Here is a 25,811-nt window from a genome sequence, read left to right as displayed (position 1 = left end):
CTTTCCACCTTTTTAACATTTACACCTCTATACCTGACTCTCTAAGGACTCACATGTTCTTTTGCAAGCAGCACAAGAATTAAGATCTGCAAGGACTTCCGGTTTGAGCTTCTTCAGCGACAGACCGAAACCTCGTCTCTCTGAGGCTTCGATTCGTGCTCGCCGCTGAAGCACCCCGAGCCGGCTGGTTTCAGGGCTAAGCCACCCCGTAGAGGTGGTGAAGAGTGGGGGAGACTGCCTGCAGGGTTGAGGAGAGCCACATCTCTCCTCCCCAGCTGGCCATTACTCCCTTTCCCGTAGGTGGTTGTAGCGGTGGTCAGAAATGGCCACCTCAAAGAAGAACTGAACCGGAAAAGAATGTGCAGGAGGAAGATAAGAAGAGAAAGTTTTGGTTGACTGGGTTAAATCGAAAAAGCAACAATGTAAGGTACCCTGGAATTTAAACTTAACAACATTGCTCTCAAAGAAGATTTTGAAGCTGTGAAGGAGAGAGAGAAGGGAAAGGATTAGTTTTTTTTTCTTCCCTTCCTTATACAGACAGCTAAGAGACTTAAGCAAGACATTGAAAAAAAATCCACTTTGACTTTAATAGGCATCTAAGCTGAAAATAAAAGTCAAAGGGATAAATAAAGATTTTGGGACATTTAAAAGTTTTTAAAAGCTGGAAAGGAGAAAAAAAAAGAATAGAAAGGCAGGATCTGGAAAAATGGAGGAGACTGCCTGGAATTAAGGAATGGAACTGTAATTAAAAGGAACTTACAGTGAAATTTTAACAAGATTCCTCAAAGATACATTTTAATGGAAACTTGGTAACAAAATAATAGAACCCCAGGAAGAGAAAGTGGAAAAAAGAAGCAAGTAGAAACAGCCTTGGATTATTTGGATTACTTGGTGATTTTTGGTTTTTGCATCTAGATGACTAAAATTAACCGTGTGGTTGTTTAAAAGTTTTTAAAATGGTATCACTCTTAGAAGAACTGAAAACGGAACTTTAAAAATGGAAAGAAGAGGCACAAGAAGGGAGAAGTTCCTTTGGCTTCGTGTTTCAATTCTTAGAAATGGAGATCTGGAACTATGAGAAGCAACAAGAAATGCTTGCAGAACAAGAAGATTGGGACAAAGAAGAAGCCATGTTTAATGATCAAATAATTTTAAGTGGGGGGAGAAAAGGGGGAAAGCGAGTGAAAGGTTTAAGATTAAAAAAAACAACCAAAAAGTAGAAGAACAATTTGAAAGATAAGTATAATATTAGAAAGCAACAGAAGAGGGGATTACAGATGAGAGAATTAGAAGTAGAGAGATGAGGGGGTAAAAAGGGGAGGGAGAAGAAGAGGGGGAAGAAGGCAAGGAAAAGAAGTTGTAAAAGACAGAAACAAGAAATGGAGAAACAGGGAAAAGATATAAGGATTGTAACCATAAGTTTGTTTAGAGTTAATGGGTGAAAATTTAATTGTAAAAGGGATTCTGCAAAGGTACATAAGATAGCTTTGTTATATTACAAATAGAAATAACTAAATATGATGATGGATAAAATATTTATTGTAATGCAGTGGGATGTTTGTTAATAAATAAATGAATTAAAATGATTGAGAGAATTAAAAGGGAACATTTTTAATTATTAGTAATGATTTATAAAAATATAAGTGAGAAATATGGAAAAAAAAGGAATTAACTATGGAAAGTTTATAAGTGTTCCCAAGGAAGTATGATATTCAATTGAAAAGAAATGTTAAAGATGTTAAGATTTTAATGCATATTAATGATAGAATTGAATTGGAATGGAATGTGTTTTATTTACATATATATATATGTTTTTCTTTTTAAGAATACAGTGTCTATTTTAAGAATGTACCAAGCAGAATTCGATTGGAAGTTATGTATTATATTGAATGCTATAATCTTAAAGCTATACATTGAAGCTTAAATAAGAGCTTGAATGGATAAAATTAAAGGATATAAAGGTGTCATACTCCAATTGGTAACTACAGGGAAAAATTTGTTTAATAAGAAAAGATAATGTAAAATTGTAACAGGACAGACAAAAGTATAAATATAATGATTTGAATTGAGATGAGATAATCAAAACAAAGTTGAGAAAATTAGAAGAGGGGGAAAACTATGTAGAAAATATAAAATGGTAATAAGATATGGAATAGAATATAAAAATGAGCATAAAATTGAGTTTTGTGTCTGTATGAAGAAGTGATAACCTGGGACCATGCTATTTTCAAAAAAGATGTTTTATTTGTATTTTGTTTTTGTGAAAACCCAAATAAAATTTTCAAAAAAAAAAAAAGAATTAAGATCTGCAAGAGGGGTGCTCTGGAAGATAATCCTCCCCCTACTACCAAAGGCTCGGCTATCTAGAAGGCAGGAAAGGGCCTTCTGCGGCATCATGCTTTCTGCATTCCATGTGATTTCCCCCATTTTTTTCTTTTAAAAGAAGCCAACAATCTTGAAGTTTAATTTTGGGTTTTCTGCATTTGATTATTAGCTTCCTTTAATGCTCACATTGTCTGGAAAAGCAATAAATAAGCAAATAGATAAATAATGGAACACTTTCTCCCCATATGCAAATATGCCTTTAGTGTATCTATACTACAGAATTGCAATTATTTTTAATCTTGCTAAGTACATATGATTTGTGTTTAGATGGAAAGGGGAAAAACAAGTTATTTCTACCACCCAGAGCCTACTTTTTAGTCAGCATGTTTTAGACAAAGGGGTCAGATAAAAATCTGACACCAAGCCAGTTCTCACCATTTGCAAGGAGAATCCAGGTCTGTTCACAGGTAGAATTCAGGGAAACCAAGGAAGATCAATTTACGGCAGTACAGAAGTTCTACTATCTTTGAACCCTGTAACTTCACGAAGAGAATAACTTTGTTGTAACTTGTACATCAGGGATATGTAATTGGAGTCTGATGCTGAACAATTGGCATAAAGGTAATGTGCCATATTTGGTCAATGGGCTTTGTAATCAATCCAGCTATGTTCAATAGATACTGCTTTGTTTTTTAAAACTGCTGTTTTTTTCTTTGGTAAAGCATTGCAGAAAATAAGGGAAAGCAGATATGAAGTGCCCTGAGCCCTGAAAGGAAACTCTACAGAGTGATACAATATTTGGGACTCTCCACTCTCCCTGAATGCTTCTGTAGACCATGGAAGGATTCATACATGAGCTGTGTACCTCTTTCCAAAGCCATAGGTAGTGACATATGCAGCTTTTCTGGTTTGCTGAACCACATGACCCATTATTCATTTTGGAAATCATCAAAAAAGTACACTGAATGATTTTGAACAAATATAGTTATTGCAAATATCTTGAGGAAATGAAATTGGCAATATCTGTGTTACTTCGCCCAATCTACAAGGCACTGCCCTTATTCTACATTGATTGTACATGTTGTTAATTACATCACATCATATAAAATACATTAGGTATTATGCTGTCTGTTATTCATAGCACAATAGGGAAGTTTTCTGGTAGTTTATGTTTCAATGTCATTATAACCTCAATGTCTGGCTCTCACCTCCACAGTATAATCACAGATGTTCAAAGGTGTTCAAAGGGGAGATTTAAAAAAATCAAGATGGAATCACAACCATGTGATCAATGCTACATCTTTTTGACACGCATTGTGATCTGTGGATGGCTTAGTACAGTAATCAGAAATAATGCTGTGAATAGCAGTCAGCATAATACCTATTGTATTTTATACAATGTGACATAATTAACAACATGTATAATCAATGCAGAATAAAGGCAGTGCTTTTAGATTGAGTGAAGTAATACAGACACTGTCAATTTCATTTTGAAATTATGTTGTGACTGATGTTAAGGAAGTTGTACATCACTCTCTCCAACAACGCTTTTGCTGTTACCTTAATGTAACATCAGTGCTTCTCTGGCTAAACTGTTTTCCTTTCCCTCTGCTTACACTACTCTTGTTCATCACTTACTTCTTCTCTATCCCGTTACACCTAGGAATAACAGATAGAATTGTGAATTAGAGGATCTGTTTTATCCCAGTCATAGTTTTTTATTTTCCTCTAAAAAAATCACCTTTACCATACTTGAACAATGTTCAGAATAAGAAGACAGCAAGCAAAAGAGGAAGCAGGAAGCGCTGTCTGGTCATTTACAGTCATTACAGGCAAGCAAGAGGACTAGCAGTCAACTGCCAGGGCCACAAACTATGTTAAGCAGTCCATTGTGCTATTATTTCTTCCTGGAATTCCTTTTGGGAGCTCAACTTGAAAGCTCAATAGCAACATGCTTAGTAGCAGAACCTGGAGGCTGGCCTGGAACTGGGCAGCAGCAGAAAAGTAACAATCATGTTAATCCCAACAAGTGTACAAACTTTTGGAGGAAGGCAAAGTTAGCTTCAACCAATTCTCAATCCTTAGATAAATAACTTCAGGACAATATAAGGAACCCGTTTGAGATGTTTGGCTTGATTTCTTTATTAAAATGTCAAGTTATTTTGACAGCAGATACAGAAATATATTGCTGCCAATAAATATACAGCAGTATTGTAAAGAACGAGCCATTTGCTGCCTTTGAATGGTAAGCTCAGTTTAGGCACCCAACATTTTAATTCAGGTAGGACATTTTTTTATTCATTTGCACAGTGAGCTCTAGCAGTGCTATTCGAATATTCAAAATGTCTGACATCTTGCCAGCTGATCTTGTAAGATTTAAATCTGATCCTTATAACTTATTTCAGTAGTTTACTCTAACATTTTGAGTGGTACAATATACCTTTTTGAAAGTAGAACAATCATATTATAAAGTGTCTATTTAATTTACTCATTAGGAAATTTTTCACTCAGTCAAATAGCATTTATGAAATGGCAATTGGATCACAGACAAATTAAAAGTAACAATAAATTAACATAAAGTTATTTATGTTTAAATACTAATTGTCTAGGTAAGTGATTTTTTACGTATTTACCAAAAATATTACTTCTGATTCATTTCACCCATTTGAAAGTACCTAGTTTTATCTGAAAATTGAAACTTTAGTTTAGGATTTTATTACTTTTTGTCTGGATGACACAATTTTATGTTAAATAAATTTGAAGCATAAATATCATGGCAATTGTCAATACCTGTATGCTGCCTGTGGTCATACTTCTAGATGGCTTTCATTAATCACAATAACACATTATAAAGTACTCAAGACCATAAGAAGTAAATTATTAAAATAAAAAATACTATTAGTAAAATTGCCAATTGAAATTGTTAGTAGAAGTTATCCAATTCAAACATTCTTTTAAAGGAAACTCAATAATTTTTGGAACACCATCAAAGAAAGGTAAAGTAAGTATTCTCTGCCTACTAGGCTTTGTATGGTGAGTGTTGTAGTTGAGCAATGAGAGGCTGAACCAGGGCATGGATGCAACAATACTTTATTTAGGAAATAAAGGACTGAACGTGCTTGCCAAGCCTGGAACTGGCTCGCAGCGAACAGCGACTGGTTGGACCCCGCAGCCTGCTTTTATAGCTGGCTGCTGGGGGAGAACCAGCCAATGAGAGAGGGCAACCGCCCCCGCAGCGCGAACGGACCTGGGTGGGAACTTCTTTAAGTTCCAGGGACATAACACCCCTTCCCCCCAGATGCGAACATGCATAGTCCTTAAGGTACGCGGGAGGCTTATGCTGGCGCCCAGAACGGCCCAACTCTGGTGAGTTGTCTGGTAGTTCAGAGTCTGCAGAGGAAGGTCGGACCGGTGGGGTGTCACGAACGCGTTCCTCGGTCAGTGCTGGTTTGGGACTCGTAGGGCTGGTCACTGGGGATGTGCTCCCGTTGACTGGTTCGGACTGGTCAGCCGTCTGGTGGTCACGGTTCGTGTTCGGGCTCCCCGGCTCGGCTGCAGGTGTAAACAGGTCACCGGAATTGGTGCTGATGTGGGGTTGATGCTGTAGCCTCGCACCGGTCTGCAACCATGAGTCACTGCTGACGTGAGTGCCTTGGCGCCTCTGCAGCTGATCCAGGTGCCTTTTCCAGATTCGGCCATCCTCCAGTCTGACTCGATATGACCTGGGTCCAGTGATGGCCACGATCTCGCCCGGGATCCACAGAGGGTCTCCAGCGAAGTTCCTCGCAAACACGGTTTCCTGTAAGACAAAATGCCTAACCCCCGATGTGGAAGCGAGGGGAGAGTCAGGGCAGTAATGTGGGTGAAGCCTGTCCAATACAGTCCGCAGGCGTCTACCCATCAGGAGTTCAGCCGGGGACTTATTAGTGACTGTGCACGGGGTTGAGTGCTGGCTCAGCAAGAAACGGGAGAGTCTGTGGTGCCAGTCTTCCTTGCTGAACCTAGCTAGAGCTTCTTTAGTGGTCCTAACGGCTCTTTCTGCCAATCCGTTACTGGCAGGATGAAAGGGAGCCGTGAAGATGTGGCGGATGCCCAGATTGGCAGCGAAGCGACTGAACTCGGCCGATGCGAACTGGGGGCCATTGTCGGAAACAATAGAGTCTGGTAGCCCGTGTGTTACGAACAGGCGAGTCAATACCTTGGTAACCGCTTGCGTGGTGGTTGTGGATAGTTGTGCCACGTCAATCCATTTAGAGTAAGAGTCCACGACCACCAGGAACATTTTGCCGTGCATCGGGCCTGCTAGGTCGATGTGAATCCTGGACCAAGGTGCGCTGGCGCTTTCCCACTTAGTGGGGGTGGCAATTGGAGGGGATGGACGGGATTCCTGGCAGGGATGGCAGGAGCTTACCCATCTGATGATGTCATCGTCGAGGCCAGGCCACCATACGTAGCTGCGTGCTAATGCCTTCATCCTGACGATGCCAGGGTGGCCCTCATGCAACGCCTCCAAAACTCGGGTACGCAGTGAGGTCGGGATGACCACTCGTGTGCCCCACAGCAAACAGCCCTGCAAACTGGATAACTCCTGTAGGCGGGTCTTAAAAGGCGTGAATTTGGTTTCAACATCACTGCCCGGCCACCCCCTCCTCACCCAGTCCAGTACCTGGGCAATCGTTTTGTCTGCCTTGGATTTGGCGGCAATGTCAAGGGCAGTGATGGGGAGGTCCAGTTGAGTGACCTCAAAGATAGCATGGACCGGGGCAGGATCCTCAGCTGGAGCAGGCAGGGGGCAGCGGCTGAGGGCGTCTGCGTGGGACAATGTTTTACCTGGACGGTGTATGAGTCTATACGAGTATGCCGCTAGGAAAAGAGTCCACCTCGTCATTCTAGGAGACAGGACTTGAGGGGTCTGTTTGTCACCTGCTAGTAGACCCAGGAGAGGCTTATGATCCATGACCAGCTCGAAAAAGTGGCCAAAAAGAAATTCATGCAATTTCTTCACTGCTGCGACAGCTGCTAAAGCTTCCTTATCGATTTGGCTATAATTGCGCTCTGTTGCAGAGAGCGTCCTGGAAAAAAAAGCGATGGGAGCCTCGGAGCCATTGGGGAGCCTGTGGCTTAACACTGCCCCAATTCCAAAAGGGGAAGCGTCCGCTGCTAGCACTAATGGAAGGTTGGGGTCAAACTGAATAAGGACCGCCTCCGACGTGAGTAGTGATTTGACTGCGCGAAAAGCGGAGTCTTCCTTGTGTCCCCAATGCCAAGACGATTTTTTATCCAAAAGTCTGTGCAGGGGTTCCGCCACAGATGCTTTATGGGGCAGGAAAGACGCGTAAAAATTCAATAGCCCCAAGAAGGCCTGTAGTTCCGCTTTGGAGGTTGGAGTGGGTGCCTCGTGAATTGCCTTAACCTTGGACTCCAGGGGGTGAATGCCTGAGGCGTCAATTTTATAACCCAGAAAGTCCACCTGTCTAGTGGCAATGGCACATTTTTCTTTTTTTAATTTGAGGCCATGCTGTCTGAACCTCTCTAACACTGCTCGAACTCTCTGGAAGAGTTGGGGTCTGTCCCTGGCCGAGACTAAGATGTCGTCGAAGTAGGGTACTACACCAGGGAGGCCCTGCAAAATCCGCTCCATGAGGGATTGAAAAATGCCTGGGGCAACACTTACGCCAAATTGGAGACGCTTGCACGGAAAGCACCCTGTGGGTGACAATGGTCTGGAGTTCCGCTGTTTGGTTGTCAACAGGGAACTGTTGATACGCTTGAGACATGTCCAATTTGGCAAAAATGCTGCCAGGTTCAAAAGTGTGTAATAAATGCTGAATGACGGGCACTGGGTAAGCGCTAACTTGTAAAAACTTATTAATTGTGGTTTTGTAGTCCGAGCAAATTCTCAGGCTACCGTCTTTTTTGAGGGGTGTGACAATGGGCGTCTCCCATTTGGCGAAATCTGTTGGCTCAATGACCCCTTGTTTTAATAATTTATCCAGTTCCGCATCTAATTTAGGCCGAATAGCGAATGGAACTCTACGAGGTTTCAACCGGATTGGTACTGCTTGGGGGTCGACGGAGAATGAGATAGGGGTACCGTTATAACACCCCAGCTCATTGCTGAATACGTCTGAGTAGTCAGCGAATAGGGAGTCAGTGTCAGAGGTTGAGACCGCATGGACTCCTGTTAACCCTAGGCCGAGGTGGGGGAACCAATCAAGTCCCAAAAGTGTAGGGAGGTTGCCGCTAACTACCACTAGAGGTAGGTGGCCTTTGAAAGTTTTAAAATTAACAAGAAACTTGCCTCTGCCGATTACAGGAATGATCTTCCCTGGTAGTCCTTCAGGCTAAGCTGGCACTTCTGGAGCCGGTTTCTGGATAGACTGGGCTGTAGTTTCTTGAGGTAATTGAGAGCGCTGATCCCGTGTCAACCTCCATGCGGCAAGGTTTACCTTCTAATAAAACGGAGAGAGAGATTTTACTAATGGTATGGCAAGCGTGCTTAGCATGGTGGCGGGTGCGACAGTTCAATACTTGCCTTTGGGGTCCGGAATGTGAAAAGGAAGGGACCCTTTGTGCCGAGTTGTGAGTGGCTTGACAGACTCTGGCGATGTGCCCCTTTTTGTGACAATTGTTGCAGGTGGCTCCCTTGAATTTGCAGGTGGTCCTCAGGTGAGATCCACCACAGGATAGGCACAGGGTGATGTGCTTGGATGGACTGATGCTTTCTTGCTTGGCTCCTACCTGCGGGTGTCTGGTGTGGGCTAGGCGGTGGATGTCGGCCGCATCACTGGGGTCCTCCTCGATGACCACCTCTTCAGAGTGGACGGAAACTGCAATTTGTTTGGAGACAGGACCTTGGATCTCGGTGGCTGAGTGTGCTGCCAGCTCCGCTGCCAGGGCTTCCTCGACGGCTTGAGCGAGGTTGAGGTCCTTCCTGGCAAGTAGGCACCTTTGAAGGTGAAGATCCTTGACCCTACAGACTAGCTGATCGAGGAGCATGTCATCCAGGTAGGTCCCAAACCCACAATGGAGTGCTGCAGTCCTGAGGGCAGCCATGTACTGGTTGATAGTTTCTTTGTCTGATTGTTTCCTCATACGGAAGGTGAACCGCCTGGCAATCTGTGAGGGTCTAGGAGAATAGTGGTTAGTAAGGATTTCTAACAGTTCTGTCCATGGGACGTTTTTTAACTCACGTGGAGCCACGAGTGCTGTGGCAGTATCAAAGACGATGGCTCCGCAGTAGATCAGGAAATATGATTTTTTTCGGTGCTCCCCTGCATCAGCCAGCCCAATGGCATCGATGTAATGGTTAAAGCGATTCTTGTATGACTCCCATTTCTCCTCATCCGGCTTGAACGATGGGAAGACTGGGTTGGAATTCATGTTGAGAATCTAGTGGCTAGCTGCTTTGGAATCTCTCTGGGACCACAGTGGAGGCAAGAAAAAAACTCTTGTGCCTAGGCAGGCAAGTGATTACAGCTCTGGGGGGGGGGGCTCCGCGCCTCCCGCTCTCTCTCTGGGTTTGCACGCTGTAAGCAGCAACGGCTGTTTGGCAGCGCTTTGAATTTGGCGCCTGCGTTGGCGTCAGTGATTTCAAAAGAACACAGCACCGCGCTGTGTTTTGTATAGAAATTCAAACGACAGCCGTTTGAATTTCGCGCCCTTTTGTTTAGAGCGGCTGCGGCTCGCAGCGCTACACTTTCCCTGTAGCTGGCTAACAAGCGGCTACAGATGCTTTCTCACTCTCACTTGTTCGCTGACTGCTCTCTCTGGCTGCGGATCAGCGTTCGTTCTCGCTGCCTGCTGATCGTTCTCTCTGGCTGTGGATCAGCGGCTAGTGATTCAGCGGTTGCATTTTGCCTCTGGTAGCCATCCCACCCTCGTCGCCAGTGTTGTAGTTGAGCAATGAGAGGCTGAACCAGGGCATGGATGCAACAATACTTTATTTAGGAAATAAAGGACTGAACGTGCTTGCCAAGCCTGGAACTGGCTCGCAGCGAACAGCGACTGGTTGGACCCCGCAGCCTGCTTTTATAGCTGGCTGCTGGGGGAGAACCAGCCAATGAGAGAGGGCAACCGCCCCCGCAGCGCGAACGAACCTGGGTGGGAACTTCTTTAAATTCCAGGGACATAACAGTGAGCAGATTCTATCTGAAGAAAATGGTTCTGGAAGCAACCTAAGCCGTAACAAGGGTTTTATAGCACTTTCAACTGGGCCTGGACATCAACTGGCAGCTAACATTGGTCCTACAGAACAGATGTTATTCTGCTAATAGATAATTTCAACTCGGAAGAAAGATATCACATTCTGTTTCTTTTTTTTTTAAGTGTCCCATATATATCAATATAATATGTTTCCTTACTGTTAATTCTTAAAAGAAAATTTCTTCCAATGAAACAGACAAATTTATGTGTGTAAGGCTTACCTAATATCAATGAACAAGGGTACAATATCTTTGCTTGCTTGCTTTGGATTTTTAAAAGCTACTTCTACCATTAAAATAAAAAGAAGGGCCATTATACATGCCAGATCCAGGGCTGTCATCAAACTTTTTGGCCTCAGTCCAAAGTCCTTAGATGTCAGCTCACAATAAACCCCTGATTTACCTCATTAGCTTTTACTAACATCAGAGATCCATTATAGAAGAATCAAGGAGTGTGGGAGATACTATGATTCAAACTTTCCTATATGCCATCAACACCATGCCATGGACCAGGAAATTACAGACTTATTGTTTTAGAGCTTTCATAACAGTTAGTACAGGAAATAAAAACAGAACATCTTTCCAAAGGCAACAACAATAATGAAAATTATAATGATTCTTGCTTTTCCTGTTTGATTTCCCCCCCTTTTTTGGCTGCACTTAACACGGACACGGTTTTTGTTTTCATTTAGTTTATTTCAGTTTACAATTCAGATTTTCAGTATATGAATGACCTCTAAAGTCACATAAAAAAACTGAATTTGCATGGTTGCTAATGGATCCGAATGTGCAGTATTGTTATTAATTATTAATATACATTTGCAAATGTTTTGATACCTTTTTCTTAAGTTTTCAATAGGCAGAGGAGTGAAAGATCTAATTATATGCTGCTTGTTAACAAAGAGCCCCTGAATAAAATAAATTAAGGACAGATTCATATGAGAGAAGATAACTTTTCAGATATGCTGACCCCAAACCAGTAGTTTTCAAAGTGTGGTCTGGAGACCATAGGGTCCTTTCAGTGGGGCCACAAAGTCAAATGAATAAATATTTTAAATGTTTTCAGTTTTAATTTCTAACATAGTAAATATTGGTAAATATAACTCACATAAATCAAAATTCTCAATCATTTTTATGACTGTAAAAGGGTCCTGAGATCAAAATATTTGAGGTCGACTGATTTAGACCCTTATAGAGAAGAAATAGAACCTTAAGCTATAAGGAGACAAATCATTGTGATTGAGACCTAAAATAATATGAGATTTAGAAGTCCCTCCCCAGTCTTAAAACAGTAAACTAAGCATATGCACCTCAACTTTATTTTACTTTCTCTTTAATCTCATGTATTCTAACCTCACATATCATTAATTATATGATAATATAATGTTTTAATATTTTTTGTTGAGGATGAAGATGATTTAATGCAATAATTTTACCCAACATGTCTGCCTCTTCTCTTCTACTGATCTGGATTTTTTTTTCTCTTTTTGTTTCTCTATCTCCATCACTCCAGCACCCACACTGGGCTAAGGAAGCTCCATTTTATATGCCTGCTCTAGACATCAAGAGTGTTAGAAGCAGGGACATGCAGTGCAGTCTAACATTTTTTTATTCGGAAATAAAGTTTAATTCTATCAAGAGTCCTTGTTTTCTATTAAGTGCATTTATTCTATACCTTGAGTGTTGCAAGCCTACAATCTTACTCTTTTGAATAGGTATGTTAAAGGAGAACAGTTTCTGCTTTCTGACAGTTAATCTGGTAAATCCTGTAGGAACACATTATACAACTCAAGCCTCTTTGCACTGAACAAGTCACATGCCAAGCACATTCCTTTGTAGTTTACAAGATTAGAGTCCAACCTCAGACCTTGAAACCTTAACACAACTTTCACCAAATCAACTCAAACTGATTGTAATTAAAATTCACAACATTCCCAGGCAACATAATCAATATATACTGTTTATGAAACTGTTTATACACATAAAATATAATAATAATATAATGGACATAGACACCAATGTTTATTATAATATGCAGTGACCAACCACAAGTGTATTAGCAAAAAGAAATGTAAATACCTTTAGACAGCATTCTTCCAAGAAGTAGCCAGAAGCATCATAATGTCAAGGTTCCAACTAATGAACCCAACCAATTTAGCACTCAGAGATTTGCAACTTTCTCAAAGAACTGTTTTATTGAGTAAATCATTTTGGCATGGATAGAAACAAAACCGGATCTAACTATTTCCTGCAGTTTAGTTAAAGAATAGATAACTCCCTCCCTTATTGTCACAGGTCACATTGTCCAATTAGGTGTGCTGGCATCTCTTTGGCAACTCCTCTTAGTCTCTGACTAGCACCTCTTGAGATGACCTTGGTTCATCTGGGTTGATCTGTTGTTGTCTGGTCTAAGAGTCCAGTCCTTTCCCCCTCCCATACTTTGTGGCAAGCTGAGAAACAGAAATTATGGCTACAACAGGCCTGCCCTGATCCATTTCGAAGTTGACACATAATATGAAATGGCACAGTTTTGGAAGGAAAGAATTATGTTTAAATTGGAATGTTAAGTTTGGATTTTAAAGAAACAGTGCAATATTTGGTACAAGCCAGATCATTTAGGATGTTGACATTCTGGTAAAATTGTGCATTTGCTCCTGAAGGTGTTGTTTATGGTGAACAGTATTTGGAGGATACATAGAAGCAGATGGAAAAATTTGGCCAAGAAGTAGATTCAAAGCCACAATCCAAAGCTACATGGCTTATTTATTTCAAAGTGAAATGGTCACTGATGCACACTTCTGAAATTGACTTGGCATTATAGGCTTGCCTTCCACCATTTCTGCTCTCCAACCTTTATACATACTTTTATGCTGTCTATCAATCACTCTCACCCCACTCAACCTCAAAATACAGAAAATGCTTCATAAAATAATCTGAGCATCTTCCATCAGACCAAGAGAATAATTTGCTCTCAAATTTTGTTCAAAGGATTAGAAAATGTCAAATTGCAGTTAAAGAAGGTTAGTTATTCTATTGTTTATTTTACAGCAACCTTGCTAGAAGCCTATTTCCTTTATCTTTAGCAATTGATAGATGAGAACAGACTGGAAAAAAATAACCATCACATTATCTTCTCCCACTTTGCAAGAAAGTAATTTAAAATCATACCTAAGAAAATTCTAAAACTGTCTGAGATTTAATTGGTAGAAAAAAAGGAAAAAAAACTTTTTCACAAGGTAAAAAAAACCTTTGGGGAAATTGAAAGTAAATTTTGATTATGATTACTGGTAATCTTTTCAAAATGCAGTTGGAATCAGCAATTCTGTTGCTAAATGACATGGTCATAAAGTGATACATCATGTGACCATGCCAACTTATCACATCAATTCTGGCTGCAGTTCTTAAGTGAATCTCTTGTCATCTTGCTCATTAACTTTGCTTGTTAGAAACTGGTAGCAAAGATCAAATGGGAATCATTTATAGGATACTGAGATGGCCACAGCTTTGAGGATTGGTAAAGTCTGCTTGTTCAGTGCCATTGTAGCCTTAAATGATCGCTGAATGAGAGGTCAATAAACAAGGACTAACTGAAACCTCCAAATTTGTCACTTTGCTCAACCCAAGCCTGACATAGCTTCTCCATTAAGCTGTAACTATGTCTCCATTTCCTCCAACTCATTGGTGGGGTTCAAATGTTTTTACTACTGGTTCTGTGTGCGTGGCTTGGTGGGCGTGGCAGGGGAAAGTTACTGCAAAATCCCATTCCATTCTCCTGTGCAGGGGAACAAAAGAAGACCCAGCCAATCAGCTGGGACTCAGGAAGCAGATGGGAGCAGGGTCAGTCAGAGGTGGGATTTGCTGGTTCTCTGAACTACTCAAAATGTCCACTACCGGTTTTCCAGAACTGGTCAGAACTTGCTGAATATCATCTCTGCTCCAACTTCACAACCATTGTACACCCTCATTCCCTTATCACAGAGGCTGAAGTGCCAAAAAGAAAAAAAAATCCACTGGATAAACATTGATTATGGGAAGGCTCATTTTCATTTCTCATCTGGCCTAGTTTTGATGACAGCACAGCAAAGCCAGGAATTCGGTTACAATATCTGTCTGAATCTGGTCAATGTAAATTGACATTTATTCATTAGCTCTTGAAAGCCTTTTTTAAAAGGAACAACTCCAATCTGGCATTTCATGGTTTAGAGGTCTATTTTAGAAGTCATAAGTATTTAATAAATCATTTTTTTACAAAATCTTTGGAAGCATTCTAGTACTATCCATGTGCCATGAGCCGTATATTTTTCAGTGTTAAAAAAGTGTTATGCATATGGTATATACTCTGCATTATTTCTATTCACAAAAAGTGTAATATATGACTTATACTCCAACCTCAAGTCTGTTAACTCTGTCACTGCACCTTCCTATGGAACAGCATCCATCATCACCTGAGTTCCCAAAAGGCCAACCCTTTGAAGGACTTTCTCAAGACATTAAAGACCTGTTTGTTCCCTCAAATCTTCAGGCTGGATGCTTACAGTAGGTGACCTCTGTTGTCTATCTGTAAATAAAATTGATCTTGGACCTCTAGTATATTTATTGATTATCATTCTCATTGTTTTTAATTAGAATGTTACTGTTTTGCTTTATTATTGGTAACTTCCCAGAGTCACTGCATTGGGAAGGCTAATCATATGAGTTGGTTAAATAATATGTTTAAATAAGTGAATAAAAAGGAATCAAATATTACAAACTGTAGGACCTTCTGTATGATAATGCCTCCATGATATTTGTTTGTTCCCAAGGAGAACTTGTTGACATGACCTCTGTCCAAAAACAGGAGTCACCCTTTATCTTGGTCTCTAGTGAAGAATGTTTTCCCATCCCTACAAACTCAAGATATGTGTGAAGTTACTTCTCACACTGATAGGAATGACAGTTATCAAAACAATGAACAGATGTAGACTGCCCTTCCATCATATTAAGAGGCAAGTTTCCAGCACATTTTATTGGAAAAGTACAAGGAAATAGACAAGAGTTTTTGGTGTCCTAAACTTCAGGTACACATACCTGAGTGCACACATACATATGTATACATATACATGTATGTATACACATATGTATATATGTAAACGTACTTGCTGAAATTCTGTGAAAGGGAATGTGCTTCTGTGTTTTTAAATAATTAATAAATATCCAATGCATATCTGGAACATTCCTAAAATGTTGTAACTTTCACTTCCCACAAACTTATGCAATGAGCTGAGCTACTTTTTTCTTTCTGACTGTAAGTGTTAGTAAAGATTCCCACACTGACTTGTTACCGCAGACTCTAAAAATGAAAAACACCTTTATGTAACAAGGCATCTGTTTGCCACTAAAAACTGACAATGATAATCAGAGAAAACATTAAAATGTATCTCTCATCATGTCTAATGCATTTACAATTAATGTGCATCTGTGTCTGAGGCTTGTGAATTCAAGTTTATTCTCATAAGTAAATAACCATAATGCAAATAAGATATAAGAAAATATAGCCAATTTCATCTTAGTCTTTGAGAAAGATAAATCTGTAGAATTCAAGTCTCTTTCTTTTCTATATCTCCTCCTGTTTTTCAATTTACTTATTTGATCTAAATATGTATGGCATAAGGCCATTAAAAGGCCAAGTTCTACCAGATGTTTGAGGCTTCAATTGACTCTAATCCTTGGAGATGACTGTTGGACTCCTTTATTGCACCATGATACAATGTGCTTTCTTTTTATTTTGCCTTAGTGAGCTGTAGGAATCCAATCATAATTCATGAGCCGTAGTTCATGGCAGAGCTGGAGAATTTCAGGCCCAATATAGTATGTGGCTCATGAGAGTCTTTGGAGATACCCCTAGAGATCCCTAAAAGTTGCTGTCATCTGGAGATTTTTAACATGACAGATGATAAAATGATCAAGGGGAAAATAATTTTATGTGTGGCAAAAGGGAATATGATGAATAATTTAACATTATAACGACATTTAAATGACAAACTTAGTATTTGTCCTGGCTTCACCCACCATTTTTGAGAGCATGACCCCCATCAATCCTCTCAAAAGTCACATACAATGCTTTTCTCACAAAATCTTGAATATCATGATATGTGAATGCAGCCAGTTTTGATTTAGTTCAGTCTTACCTGAAAACTTCTGACAAACCAATATCTTTCACTACATTTTATCAGATTAGGCATACTACTTTAAGGGACACAGCCCAATTTCTATAGCAGGAGTGACTATCTGCTTCACTGCTATTCTTTAGTCCCAATACCTGCCAGGTGAAGTAATTGTCCGAATCCACCCAATATCAAAACTGACTCTGTTGCCTAGGATTGATTAATTGTGTGCCATCAAGTAATTTTTGACTCCTAGCAACCATCTAGATAGATTTTTTTCCATGAGTCCTGCTGCTCAGGCCCCGTTGCCAGTTTAACTATCTAATATCCTGGAATATAAATGTCTTACAATATAAGAAGATGACTCATCCTCTTCTACGGCAATTGCCTGATGTGGCCACTTAAAATGCAGGAAGAAAGCAGCCCTCCCAACCTCAAATGTAAATGACTCCATGACTCAAAGTGATTTACTTGGAAACTGGAAATAGTCCAGTAAAATTTTTATTTTTAAAAAAGATGTTAATAACAATTCAGCCAATGGAGAAAAATAATAAATAATAAAAGCAAGGACAAGATGTCAAGTACTGTAATAGATTCCAAGTGTTGTAGGGGTAATAAAATGTTACCATAGTTATAATAAAGTCCTAACAAAGTAAAAATTGATTTTGAAGGAGGGATTTATTGATAGTTGGGCTGAATTCATTGTGCCCGGCATGAACTGACAGAACAAGGAAGCATTTAGGATTTGCTAGACAAGCAATGAATAAACGTCAGAGGCCTCCTGGGGAAAACAACAGAGACATTTGTCGGAAAATGTGTCATAGTTGGAGATAAATTGCAGGCAGGTGGTAGCCAAAGGGTCAGCATCATTTCTGCCAAAGAAAATGGGGGATTACTTCATGTTATACAGTGGTGCATATTGAAAGGGCTACCAATTTGGATGGTATAAGAGAAAAGTAGAATATTTCTGGGAGTAAAGATTTCTTGTGCTATTACAGTGATACCTTACTGCCAGTGCTAGAACCAATTTATCTTGGATTATCAATTGGTTGCCAGACATATTGCCCTTATGTTCTTCCTTGAAGATTTTTCACTATTATCTATTTAGTTACTGTGAAAATAAAATCCTGACTCAAGCATGGCAAACTCTCTTGTTATATTCAGGGGCGTGCTCTGTAATTTCCATCTGTTACTTTGTCCCTAGAAGTGCCTGTTATTTCATCATACTTCTCTTTCAAATTGCTTGCTTCAATGTTTAGTGTTATCTTGAACAAATAATAATAAACCTTAGACAACCCTTTTCCAAGCTAACCCTAAATAACTAACCTACAAATGAATAATAGAAACAAGCACCGTGTCTTCCTAGCCTGTATGTCTGCAGATAGGATTTAATAGATATGAACTCTTTTTTGATAATAGAAACAAACTATGTCAGAGATGAGACCATAAGAAAACAGAATAGTGATATACTTAGTTTCCTCCTGCAGGTTTTTTTTTCCACATATAACATTAAAATGTGTAACTTCTGTCTACAACTTGAAGGGTAACAAGAAAGGGCAAAAATCCTAGCATACTATAGAATATATTAACTGACCTTTTTGAGTCACTCAGATTTGCTTTGGACTCAGGCAGCATTGAATTATATAGAAATAAATAATAAATAATCTTGGATAGCCTGTGTATTTTGTTAAATTTCCAAAGTCCCATCATTTCAAACACTATTGTGTTATATATATTCTGAAAAATATAAATAGAAAAAGCAATGCAATAAGAGATCAACAGAAACTACATGTGGAGTATATGAATTTTTCATGAAAAACAATATTGCAGGTTCAAAGTCTTTACAAGGTCAATAAATTTTTTATTTACCCTGGGTGGTTGAACCACTACATAATTTTGTATGTTACTATTATATGGTGTTCAACCTGATTTAAGCTTGTATTACATTTTAAATACATTAAGAGGAGGTTTGGGACCTTTAGTTTCCCATCGTGCAGATTTCAGCATTTTCTCTGTGCATATGTGTCTGTGGCTGTGTATGTATATTCTCTTCTGCTTAATCATGTCCAATTCTCAGAGATCATCTGGACAAGTCTGCAGTTTTCTAAGCAAAGTTTTCTCAGAAGTTGTTTGTTATTGCCTCCATCCTGGAGTTCAGAAAAAGTGACTGGCCCAAGGCCATCAAATTGACTTTCCAAAACACACACACACACACACACACGTGCTTTTACCAAGACTTCAACTGAAAAGGCTTCAAAAATAAATTAAAATGATTAAAAGAATACCAAGTCTTTCCTTGTCTGTAGCTTTACAGACTAAAAAGTACAACACAGAAAGAAAAAGGGGCAGAGATCATACTGGGGAACAAAAATATTTCTGTAATTAAAGTTTAGCAGTTCTTGTGACAGCTATTAAGAATGGAGTGGAAAAGGGTGTTGTTGCACTCTGAAACTTCGGTTAGTTTATGAGGTAGTGTGCTGTGAGAATCCATAAAACTAACTGCTCAGAAAGAAGAGAATCAGTTAAATTTTCAGTTGTCATTTTCAATTCAATGACATTTAATTACATATATCTATATCTATACATAGCATTATTTTTCTTGTACCCAGTATGAAACTAGGGTTAGAAGTGTTACCATGGTTACAGTCATACCCTGTCAATGGGTGGAAATCAGTTTTATATAACCAACACCCGATACAACATTTTAAGACAGCAATTTACTGATTTAAACATTTCTTCCCCCGTCTTTTCTCTTTTGAAATGAGAAAGGGAATCAAAAGAAAACTGTAAAAAATGATCACAGCTTCAGTAGGTTTCTTCTTCAATAGGAATATCAAGTCATAAATAGGTTGTCATAAAATAGGGCAACCTGGTGAGATCTACTTCTGCAAAAGAACATGAGGAAACAAGTTATATTTATTCATTTTCAACATTGTCTCATTAAATTAAATTAAATTTTCTCTATATGTTTTGAACTGAAATGTAACCTTTGGAACTAGAAGTTCTCAATTTCTCTACAACCCTTCATATGTTACAGAACTACCACTCTTACACTCCATGCTATGTTTTTATTTATTCTTAATCCCACCTTTATTATTTTTGACATATAGCACAAGGTGCCGAACATATCCAACATACCTTTCCTAGTCCTCATTTTCCCACAACAACAAACCTGTGAGGTGGATTGGGTTGAGAGAGAGACTGCTTGGCCTAAAGTCACCCGGCTGGCTTTCCTGGCTAAGATAAGACTCGAACTCATGATCTTCCACTTTCTAAAATTCAGTTATTTTATATACAATTAAAGTTCCCTTGAATTACATCCATTTGTTTAGTGACCATTTGAAGTTACAATGACATTGGAAAAAAGTGACTTACAAGTCCTCACACGTATGACCATCGCAGCATCTCTCACAGCCTCATGATGAAAATTCAGACACTTGGAAACAAACATGTATTTATGCTGGTTGCAACTTCCAAGGGTCATGTGATCACCAAGTGTGACTTCCCAACTAACTTCCAACAAGCAAAGTTGATACAATTAACAACTGTAGCAAGAAAAGTTGTAAAATTGTATGTGTCTAACTTAACAACCACTTTGCTTAGCGATGGATACTCAGATGCCAATTGTGGTCTTAAGTAGAGGCCCATCTGCCTAGGGGCCATCTCCATCGTGGACACTTATTGGTGACTTTAGGACATTTAGTCTCACTTGCAAACAAACTCATTTGGGGAGCAATTGGAGGAGAAAGTACTAGAATGTTGCTTTGCACTCCAGAAGTTATGGCAGGATATAAATGAAACACATACTATAACCTGAACACTGATTAAAGATAAGGCCCATGCCCATTTCATGAAAGACATGCATTTCAGAGCTCTTAAATTCTATAGCAGAAAGCAAGGAGCACTTTCTAGCAGAATAAATGTTTCCTCAGCTTGGAACCATCTTACAAACAACAATATGATCAACTTAATTATTAACTATCAGTTAATAGTTTCCATTTTTCACCAGAAAATGCAGGTTCTAACCAAACCAGATGTCATAGGTAGGAAAGTTCAGAAATACAGTCAGTTATACTGCAGTGATTCCTATTATATCAGTGAAATCATTCTCTTAACTGGTTATTTCTTCTGAGTTTTCTGCCAATGAAAGTGGCATTTTATTTACTTGCTATTCCCTTGAGTCAGACAGGATCAAGAAAGAGGTCAGTAGGAGATTTGAAAAGTACCATTAGTTAGGTATTGAAATTTTGTCAAAACCCTGCTCTACTTTAACTTTTACCTAATCCAAATAAAGACTGAATTGTTTTGAGGAAAAATCTCAAATTCCTCACATTGCTGCAATCTCCAGTCCAACAGCCAACTTAGGAACAACAGTGAAAATTGGCAGTGTTAGCAGTTTTAATGGTGGTTCTTCTAGTATCCACTCTGTGCATGAGCTACCATGTGTGAATCACAAAACTCAGGATGACCATTAGATCTGGCAGCAATAAAATTCCGAAACCTCTCCTTTTTTTGCTGTGTATGGTGGTCGTGAGTATGACAGCTGATGCTCAAACTGGTTCAGGTACAGGCAATCATTCCTTCCCAAAAGATAATCCTTTTCTTTATATCAAAAGAGCATACAAAACAGCACAAATCTGCATTAATATACCTAAACAGAGATTTCTCATTTGAAATAAAAGTATTAGATCAGGGGTCTCCAACCTTGGCAACTTTAAGCCTGGAGGACTTCAACTCCCAGAATTCCCCTGCCAGCTTTGTTGTTGCCAAGGTTGGAGTTGCAAGGTTGGAGACCCCTGTATTAGATAGAATTTTTGTGTTGTAATTTTAATTGATTTCCTAGTAAATCTTATTAAAGTGAGCTCAGGAGACATGATTTCTTGGAGGATCATCTCCAATCCCGATTGCTGTTAAAGAAGTCTCTCTCTGTGGAATTTTATTCTCCAGGTATTTCCCAGATTTATCATGAGTAAGCATGTTCATTGAAGTCAAAGAACATGGCGTGAACAACAATGGATACCCTCTGAAGGCAAGGCCTTCAGGCTCAAGGCCGTTGCCTTGCCTGGTTTTACTGTACTTATCTCACTATTAGAGAGCGATGGTTAAAAATCATTTTCTTTCATTCCTTACTCTTCAAAACAGGCTTCTGTGGACAAGACTAATATTTAACTTTCCATGATTGTGAGTGAACTGAACAAGGTAAATAACAGTATTGAAGTTTCACAATAGACAGCTTTATAAAGCAGCATTTACATATGCTTGCTAGAAAAATCAGTCAAGTGAACAGAATTAGTCACAGTACTGAAATGAAGTGTTTTATGGAGTTAGCATAATCTTCCTTAAATGAAAAACAGAAAAAAAACCCTTGATATTTAGGAAGTTATTTTAAAAATATTAATGAACTGTTAAACAAGGAGCTTAATCTATTTCAGCAGATGTCTTACACAACATAATATAGCAAAAATAATTAAGTCTTTCATTTGTCTGAAATTCAAGAAAGAAGTGCTGTTTAACAAAGTGCATTTTTTATTTTTAAAAAATCTAATAATAGCAATAGCACTTAGACATATACCGCTTCACAGAGCTTTACAGCCCTCTCTAAGTGGTTTACAGAGTCAGCATATTGTCCCCAACAATCTGGTTCCTCATTTTACCGACCTCAGAAGAATGGAAGGCTGAGTCAATCTTGAGTTGGTGAGATTCAAACTGCCAAATAAAACATAAAAATTATAAGTACATATAAAATAACATTTATCACTGATTATAAAATCTTTACTACTAATTTTATTTATTATGCACAAAGTACTAGCATGTTTTGGTTAGTGACAGAAATCTGGTAGAACTAGATCTGAGAAGTATAGGGCTTCCTTCTAAAGCCTGGGAATGAGGCTTTATTGATTAATGAGGGTGGGTGATAGATTTTAATTAAAAGAGCACACATTATTTATTCATTGTTTAATTCTACTATTTTATTACAAGGAACAAAAAATTCTACAAATTAAGCTTGGCTTTCCAAGAATTAGCATTACTTTGTTAAATTGTATGAATGTGTATGATTAAATCCCAATAGATATTTTTGAATGAAATGTGAAAGAATTCACTCAAAAATCTCTACCTGGATTTAATCCATTATTTCTGCCTCTTACCCTATCCAAATGCTTTAATAACCAGATAGATTGGAAAGATACGTTCAAAAACTATTATAGAGTGCTATATAGGCCCCCCTCTAGAAACAGATGATTCCATAAGCATATAGACAACTACCAGTGGTGGGATTCAACAGATTCGCACCTATTCGCGAGAACTGGTTGTTAACTTTCTAAGCAGTTCAGAGAACTGGTTGTTGGAAGAAATCTCCGTTTGTTTTTTCCACTTTACAGGGCTAATCCTGTAAGGAAGGCAGGAAGGAAACATTCTGGTGTTGTTTTTCTAGCTTAATCTTTATCACCCTGCTTACAGAAACTGCCTCTCAGATAACTCTTATAACAGCTAAAGGTTCTTGGCAATACATCCAGACTTACTGTTGCCTGAGCTCCGGAGTGTTTTTTTTCCTCCTTTGCTGGTACTTTGCTGGGGCTTGACTTTCTTAAAATGGAAGGGTTGTTTTATGCTTTTTACACTGCTGTTGAAGTAGTGGTATTGGCCGAATTGGTAATAAAAAATGCTACCGGTTCAGCCCACCTGCTAGTAAAAAAATTCTACCAGTTTGGCCAAACTATTTTTTCAATGATCAGCTATGCTGCATGATTAAAATTAATCTAAATCGCACGGCACAGTTGATTCCCCCCCTCACTGTTGTACTTATCTTCAAAATGCTTCTTTTTTCCCTGAGGCCCAGTAGACAAAAAAACAAGGCATGGGCGGGGGGGTGCTGTGGGAAAAAAACCACATAGCCAAACCCACCCAATCACATGATCACCTGGCCACTCCCACCTGGCCACCCCCACAGAACCGGTAGTAAAAATATTTGAATCCCACCACTGACAACTACTAATAGTTTTTATCTACTAATAGCTTTCAAATGACAGAATCTAAATCAAACTCAAGGCCCTGGGGCTGGATCCAGCCTGTGGGGTGCTTAGATCTGGCCTGCAGGGCTGCCCTGGAAACAGGACTGGCCCACGGTGTTTCTGCCAGCAAAAATGGAGCTTGGGAGAGCTGCGTAAATGCCTCCTGACAGGGGGCTAGCAAAACAAACTAAAAGCAAAACAAAACAAAAGGAGAAATGTTTTCCCTTTTGCATTTGAGGAAAGTGAAAGAGGAAGACAGAAAAAGAAGGGAAGATGGGAAGAAAGCAAGGAAGGAAAAATAAGGAAAGAGGGGAAGAAAGAAGAAAGGAGAATGAAGAGGGAAGAAAAGGAAGGAAGGAAGGGAGGAAGGAAGGAGATTATAATGAGAGGGAGGGAGGGTCTGAGTGAAGTCCTGCCTTAGCACAGGTGCCCCCTACACAAGTGATGTCAAACTGGCCACGCCCACCCAGCCACGCCCACCCCATCCCCCCAAGGTCAAAAACAAACCTGATGCACCCCTCAATGAAATCAAATTTGATAGCCCTGATCTAGGTTATTGCTCAAGGTAATGATTTCAAAGGTCAGTTTAGATTAGGAGTGTTCAACCTTGACAACTTTAAGACTTGTGGACTTCAATTCCCAGAATTCCCTAGCCACCTTGGTTTAGATTAGCTTCTCCTTTTCCAACAATAACCAATGAATTGGCTAATCAGATCCATTTCTTATGAAAAGAAAATCACAATTGCCAATAGATATAGCTTCCAAAATATATTTAGAATGCCTAGTTTACTATAATAGCCTTTTCAGACATTAAAAAGATGACAAGATTTGAAAAATAGGAAATAGCAATCTTATCTTTACTGATTAGGATACATAGTTAAGATGCAGTGTAACATTACCATTATTGTTCTTAGTGGCTGTTCTGGAACAAATAATCATTCTGCTTCCAACAATTTTATTTGGCTGAGAGAGCAAGAACTACAGTGTAAATATCAGCATTTGTGCAATGAAATGCGCTTCTGTAGCACTGAAAACTGCTATATTTAAATATACTTCTTTCTGGAGTACCTATATTTCATACATGTATGCTCCTTGTGTTTCTTTCAGGAAACATTGACCATGGATACTAATTTTTCAGTATTACCAGAGTTGTCTGAATTGATGCATACATTATCTTTGATTTTAAATCAATATCTCTGATTTTAAATCAATAACAGCAGAGGTGAGGAAATGAACTACTCGTTGACCACAAACATCTTTTTTGAAAAGTATATCATACTAGTTCTATATCCATGCTTTGCTATGAAACTATGTGATTGGGCTTACCTTTTGGGGAGGAAAATAAGGGGAAAAAATTCTGCCCCTGCCTACCAGCATCCATCAGTATTCATCTGGCTAGCATCCTGTCAGTGTATGAGAGAGTTGAGGGCTATTTGGAAACTGAAGCAGTATTTACTTTGCGAGCAAGAAGGAGACAGCAAGGAGTCTGGGCATGGCTTAGCTCAACTGTTCCGTATAAAGCTGCTTAGTGCTGTGAAACTAAAACTGAAACTGAAATTCCTCTCCTCTGCTTTTGTATTTGGAGCAGATTTCTTTTCAGGTGGGGAGGGGGAGTAGAACTTCTTAGCATCAGAGCGTGTTAATAATAATATACAAAATACTAATGCTCTGATAGTCACTTTGAAAAATCCTTTCTTAGTGAGCATCTAGAAGCCAAGGGGAACATACGTACCAAATTTCAAGTTTGTAGGTTTTACAATTCTGAAGGTTTTGTGATGATACATTTCGCTTTTATACATATAGATTTGAGAAATATATTATTGACTGATTCTCTCTGTCTTTCCTTTGGTCATTCATTTTAGACAAGAATCAAGATTTCAATATACATTAGCAGCCTAATACGTTGATTTTCAAATTGTATGTAGTTTTAATAATGTATATGTTCTTAAATTCCCAATAGAATTCCTTTTTTTAAGTGATAGTGACATTTTGAAAATATTTATCTTAAAATTGAAATGTGAGAACTGCTTCGGCACCAACATTTTTTAATAGGAAACATATTCAGTTACTGGGCTGAAACTAAGACTTTTGGCTAAGGCTGAGATTTAAATTATTTGCAATACCTTGCT

This window comes from Pseudonaja textilis, chromosome 6 (genome assembly GCF_049901715.1).
Source record: "Pseudonaja textilis isolate UNSWEBS1 chromosome 6, rPseTex1.2, whole genome shotgun sequence".
Lineage (NCBI taxonomy): Eukaryota > Metazoa > Chordata > Lepidosauria > Squamata > Elapidae > Pseudonaja > Pseudonaja textilis.
Note: the sequence above shows the minus strand (reverse complement) of the source record.